A 6863-nucleotide genomic window follows, 5' to 3' on the forward strand; every position below is an offset into this window, starting at 1 on the left:
TTCCTAACTCTCGTCGGATTACAAACACAGTGGGTACTACATGTAGACATACAACCATTTGTCCTTGGACTAAAAACACTGAGGCACTACTCTAACCACAGGAAAACTCCACATAAATGGCCAGAATTTCCCCTTTTGGCTCCCAATGATAAAGATTTGTCTGTACCATTGCAAAGCAGAAAAGATTTCCTGTTGCATATTTAGCATTTGAAATATGACCAGTGTTGCATTTATGTAGAGTATCCTCAAACCACAGTCAAATGCCTACATTTTTCATCATCAACAATGCTTGGATTCACTGTCTATTCAAAATACACCTGAGGACTTCCGGTCAAGATGGCGGGTAGGTAAACGCGGTATCGCGTCCTCCCACAACCACATCAAAGTTACAACTAAACTACAGAACAACCATCATTCAAAACCGCCTGAAATCAAGATGAATGGAAGTCCTACAGCTACGGAATTAAAGCAGCAGCCACATTCACACTGGTAGGAGGGGCTGCGGCGCAAGGGGTGGCAGCGGCTGCAGCAGCGGCTGGTCCCACACCCAAGTGTGGCGGATAAAAATCAGGAGGCTCCCGCGGCTGGGAAGGTCCTTCCTGAACACTGAGGGGTCCCCGTCCCACATCAGGTGCCCTGCTCAGGGTTCCAGTGCCAGGAAGAGAATCCCCATCACTTCTGGCTGGAAAAACCAGCGGGAACTGAGGCTCAGGGAAGCTGAAGAGGCTGGAGCCCCAGGCGGCTCCTCTTAAAGGGCCCGCGCATGGACTTATCAGACTCTCTCCCTCTAAGCTTGGAGGGGAGGCAGCTCGAGGGACACCAGAGACATACAGGGAAGAACTGAGCTCTTTGGCACTGGAGCGAGGGCTGGAGGGGGAGCTTTCTCCGGGACAAACCAGCTGTAAGAGGCCTTTGTTCCTTTGGTGAGCCCTTCCCTGGGGCGGCAGACAGCCACCATATCTGGGACTCCAGCAACCTGGCTCACAGTGGTAGCCCCGACCTGCTGACTCCCTGAGGCCCCGCCCCGCCCCACCCAACTTTCAAGCCCTCCCAAGCTGTTGCCACTTGCTTAACCATAGGATTGGCCTGTCTTGGATCCTGCTTCAGGTTTTTCCTAAATTCTTTCAAAGGAGCAGCATCTGGTCTCAGCAAGCCCCATACCTCTCATTAAGTAATACACTGAAACAAACACAGGGAGGCAGCCAAAATGAGGAGACAAAGAAACAGGTCCCAAATGAAAGAACTGAACAAAACCCCAATAAAAGAACTAAGCGAAAGGGAGATAAGCAACCTAACAGATACTGAGTTCAAAATACTGCTTATAAGGATGCTCAATGAACTTAGTGAGAACCTCAGTGAACTTAGGGAGGGCCTCAAGAGCATAAAAAAGGACCAGTTAGAAATCATGGATAAACAGTTAGAATTGAAGGAGGCATTAACTGAAATAAAGAATAATTTACACAGCTTCAATAATAGAGTATGTAAATCCAAGGAGTAAACCATCGATTTGGAATATAAGGAAGTAAAAAATCCCCAATCAGAACAGCAAAAAGAAAAAAGAATCCAAAAAAATGAGGATAGTGTAAGGAGCCTCTGGGACAACTTCAAGCGTGCCAACATTCGCATCTTGGGGGTGCCGGAAGGAGAAGAGAGAGAACAAGAAATTGAAAACCTGTTTGAAACAATAATGGCAGAAAACTTTCCTTATTTGGTGAAGGAAACAGACATACAAGTCCAGGAAGCACAGAGAGTCCCAAACAAGATGAACCCCAAGAGGCCCACACCAAGACACATCATCATCAAAATGCAGAAGGTTCAAGACAAAGAGAGAATCTTAAAAGCAGCAAGAGAACGACAGCTAGTTACCTACAAGGGAGTTCCCATTAGGCTGTCAGCTGATTTCTCAAAAGAAACTTTGCAGGCCAGAAGGGAGTGGCAAGAAATATTCAGAGTGATGAAAACCAAGAACCTACAACCAAAATTACTCTATCCTGCAAAGCTGTCATTTAGAATTGATGGACATATAAAAACTTTCCCAGACAAGAAAAAGTTAAAGGAGTTCATCACTACCAAACCATTATTATATGAAATGATGAAGGGTCTTTTTGAAGAAAAAGATAAAATGTATGAACAAACAAAATGGCAATGAATACATATCTATCAACAATGGAATCTACAAACAAAATGAACAGGTAGAACAGAAACATTCTCATAGATACAGAGAACATTTTGTTGGTTGCCAGTTGGGAGGGGGGTTGGGGGAATGCTTGAAAAAGGTGAAGGGATTAAGAAGCACAAATTCATTGCTAGATTGACAAACCTCAAAGGGAAAGGGGTTGGGGGGGGGGGAATAAACCAAAGAACTTATATGCATAATCAATGGACACAGACAATGGTGTGGGAAAAGGTGGGAGGGGGGAGGGAGAGGGAGGAGGGGGTCAATGGGGGAAAAATGTGGAACATCTGTAATACATTTTACATCCAACAATAAAGATTTGAGAAAAAATAAATAAATAAAAACAAAAACAAAAATAAGAAAATAAAGGGAAAAAAAATAAAATAAAACAAAATACACCTGAAATGTTGAAACCAGTAGTCTTGGCAGCATAAATAAAATCTCTGACTTTGGTGTTCTATCTAACTCAATCCAATCCAATCCAACCCAACCCAATCCAATCCAATCCAACCCAACCCAATCCAATCCCATATAACCCAACCCAACCCAATCCTATCCAATCCCATCCAATCCAATCCAATCCAATCTGTCTGTATAAAACACTGTTTTCGATTTCTGTAAATTTATATATTTTTCAAAACATCTTCCATATTGATAATAACCTAACTGAAACAAAATCTGTTTGAGATAAGCTCTATTTCTTGCAAAGGTGTCTCTCATTTTCCCAGGTAAGTATTGTATAAATGACTATAACAGGACTAATTAATTACCTGAGGCATATTAAGAAGCAATGATGGCCCTGGCCAGTTTGGCTCAGCGGTTAGAGCGTCGGCCTGCGGTCCGGAGAGACCCGGGTTCGGTTCCCGCTAAGGGCACGTACTTCGGTTGCAGTTTGTCCCCGGCCCTGGTTGGTCGTGCGGGTGGCAGCCACTCGATGTGTCCCTTCACGTCGATGTTTCTCTCTCTCTCCCTTCCTCTCTCTCCCTCCCACTCTATCTGTACAAAAAATGGAAATATATCCTCGGGTGAGGATTTAAAAAAAAAAAAAAAAAAAAAAAAAAAAAAAAAAAAAAAAAAGAAGCAATGATGCATAAAACTCTTTTCAAGATCAAGTTCAGAGCAGGACAAAAGGTGAATTCATTAATGTGAATGTTAAGACAAATGAAATAGAAAGTCACAGTTGTTAATTATGCTGGAAAAACAAATTACAGTTTGTCACCTTAAAAAATCTTTTTCAAACAAAGAAATTAGTCAAAAAGAAATTTTGTCAATATTGTTTCTGAAGTTATATCAGGAAAATCTTTGTGTGTGTGTGTGTGTTTGTGTGTGTGTGTATTTATTTCAAAGCAATAAAAATGTGGAACCTAATGCTTTTAATTTTGTATTATGGGTGTCCATGGATGCGATTGATACTCATTATGAACAAAGAAGAAAAAATAACTATCTCTCTGCTAAATCAGCAAGAAACATTAGAAATAATAGATAAAATTTTGTTATTTTGGAAATTGATACTCAATATATTGATCTCTATTCTATAAATAAATCTCTAACTGAAAGGAAACTGAATTTTCCTTTTAGAGACTTCTAATTGTTACACTTACTCATATGTACTTATGTTACATGTCAACTTTTTTTTTTTCATTTGGAGGTGTTAAGAGCTTTACTTGAAATAATAAACTTCCATAACTTCCTAACATAGAACATAAATTGTTTTTTTAAAGAGAGCGAGAAAAATGCACACACATTCTCCATCGTTCTACTTAGGAAACCACGTTTACCTAGCAGATTCATCACAATGAAGTTTCAATCAATGAAACTCATTCAGAATGAAACTTAAAGTTTCACTGTGTTGATGATATATAAAATACCTTTAAGATTTTTGGTCAAAATCTTTAAGACAAAGATGTACATTCAATTCTGACAGTCCAGCTGGTGTGGCTCAGTGGTTGAGTGTCGACTCATGCACCAAGAGGTTGCTGGTTAGATTCCTGGTCAGAGCACATGCCCGGTTGTGGGCTCAACCCCCAGTGGGGGGCATGCAGGAGGTGGCAATGTTCTCTCTCATTGATGTTTCTATATCTCTTTCCCTCTCCCTACCTGTCCCTAAAATCAATAGAGAAAAAAAAATTTTTTTTAATGACACATAACTGTTAGATATACTTTTACCACTCTTTTAAGCATTTAGAGCTCCTCCTTGACAAAAATTTTCTTTCTGCACACAGGTGCTTTGACTTCTAGTAATAAACAGAATGGGCAGCAACATATGCTAAATAAATTTATGTGTTGCCTAAATGAATAAATTACTAACCTTAACTTTCACAATAAAATATCTTTATTTCAAAATGGCTGATATCTACAGTATAGAGGTGCTTGTTTAGTCAGAAATAAACAGTTCCTGACCTTCAGATATTCACTAAAACCTCCCTTATGAGTTGTCTGCTATAAAACTCCTATCTTAAGCCTGCTGGAGACAGTTGACATTCAAGATAAGTATCTCAAGAATAAGCTGCCAAATATTTACTCCTTTAAGATTCTTTAGTCTTTTTCCCTGTGTGACTAAATAATCAGAAAGCTGAGTATGTTACTTGCCTCAACTCTTAGCTTTTAGGGTATAGTAACCAGAACCTAATGTCTACTCCTGTGGCCTGCACCTGCTAACCGGTAGCCATACGTGAATGCATCTTCATCCATGTTGGCCAGGCTGACGTCCAGACTGGCAATGCCTGCTGGGAGCTCTCCTGCCTGGAACATGGCATCCAGTCTGATGACCAGATGCCAAGTGACAAGACCACTGGGGAGAGGTGGAGATGACTCCTTCACACCTCAGTAATACAGGTGCTGGCAAGCATGTGCCCAGGGCAGTTTTTGTGGACCTAGAGCCCACAGTCATCTGTGATGTTCACACTGGTACCTACCACCAGCTCTCCCGCCCTGAGCAGTTCAGTTCCCACTAGGGGCATGTACCGAGGAAGATGCTGCCAATAACTATGCCCACAGGCACTACACCATCGGCAAGGAGATCACGGACCTCGTCGTGGACTGAATTCAGAAAGTGGCTAACCAGCGCACACGTTTTCAGGGCTCCTTGATTTTCCACAGCTTTGGTGGGGAGACTGGTTCTAGGTTCACCTCCCTGCTAATGGAACATCTCTCTGTCAGTTATGGCAAGAAGTCCAAGCTGGAGTTCTCCGTTTACCCAGCCCCCTAGGTTTCCACAGCTATAGTTGAGCCCCACAACTCCATCCTCACCACCCTGGAGCACTCTGATTTGTGCCTTCATGGTTGACAAAGCCATTTAAGACACATCTGTCAGAAGCCCTGGCCAGTTTGGCTCAGCAGTTGGAGTGTCAACCTGTGGACCAGAGAGTCCTGGGTTCAGTTCCCACTAGGGGCATGTACCAAAAAAAAAAAAGACATCTGTCAGAAAAACCTCAATATTGAGCACCCAAGCCACACTAACCTTCATAGCCTTATTAACCAGATTGTGTCTTCCATCACTGCTTCCCTTGGGTTTGATGGAGCCCTGAATGTTGATCTGACTGAATTCCAGACCAAACTGGTGCCCCATCCCTGCATCCACTTCCCTCCGGCCCCATATGCCCCTAGTATTTCTGCTGAGAAAGCCCACCAGGAACAGATTTCTGTAGCAGAGATCACCAATGGGTGCGCTGAGCCAGCCAACCAGGTGGTGAAATGTGAGCCTCGCCAGGGTAAATGCATGGCTTGTTGCCTGCCGTACCATTGTGACGTGGTTCCCAAAGATGTCAGTACTGCCACTGTCCTGTCACCACCAAGACCGAGCGTAGCACACAGTTTGTGGACTGGTGCTCCACGGGCTTCAAAGTTGGCATTAATTAGCAGCCTCTCACTGTGGTACCTGGTGGAGACCTGGCCAAAACACAGCAAGCTGTGTGCATGCTGAGTAACACCACAGCTACTACTAAGGCCTGTGCTGGCCTAGACCACAAGTTTGAACTGATATGTGCCAAGCATGCCCTTGTCCACTGGTACATGGGTGAGGCCATGGTGGAAGGTGAGTTTCCTGAGGCCTGAGAAGACATGGCTGCCCTCGAGAAGGATTATAAGGAAGGAGGTGTGGATTCTGGTGAGGAAGAATGAGGAATATTAATTACCATTTCTTTCAGCCCTGCAACATGTCACGCTCAGAACTTCAGGTTCAATAGTTGACAGGCGTTAAAGCTTTCTGATTAGATTGTCTTTGCTTTTACCTGTAACCATGTTTGTCATTTTCATGTGTACCCATAGGAGTTTCCTCATGTCTCAAAGTAAAGGCATTGAGAAAGAATAAATTAATAAATAAACACATACATACATACATAAAAAGAAAGTTGCCATTATCACTTTGTTTCCTTGAGTAATTGCATTTTTGTTCAAGGTGTCTACCAAAGGCTGATACAAGAAACAACCAGGTAAGACAAACCAAATATGGAAGATCTATCCCACATTTCATAGTTTCTGTTGAGAATACTTGTCATCATGTTGTTCAAATGTATAACCATCCTCATAAGACATGAGGGAGAAAAACGTTCCTCTTGATGAACTGCTCTTTCACAGGAGTCGCCTAAGACCATCTGAAAACACATATTTCCGATGGCGATTCATAACAGTAGCAAAATTATAGTTATGAAGTAGCAACAAAAATAATTTTGTGGTTGGGGGGGTCACC

The 6863-nt window shown here is 42.4% G+C and overlaps 1 pseudogene; it reads left to right on the forward strand.

Annotated features, from left to right (window-relative positions):
- The first annotated feature begins 4849 nt into the window (after positions 1 to 4849).
- On the forward strand, positions 4850 to 6295 carry LOC118615406 (annotated as a pseudogene).
- The last annotated feature ends 568 nt before the right edge of the window (positions 6296 to 6863 follow it).

Source organism: Molossus molossus, unplaced genomic scaffold, assembly GCF_014108415.1.
Source record: "Molossus molossus isolate mMolMol1 unplaced genomic scaffold, mMolMol1.p scaffold_m16_p_4, whole genome shotgun sequence".
Taxonomy (NCBI): Eukaryota; Metazoa; Chordata; class Mammalia; order Chiroptera; family Molossidae; genus Molossus; species Molossus molossus.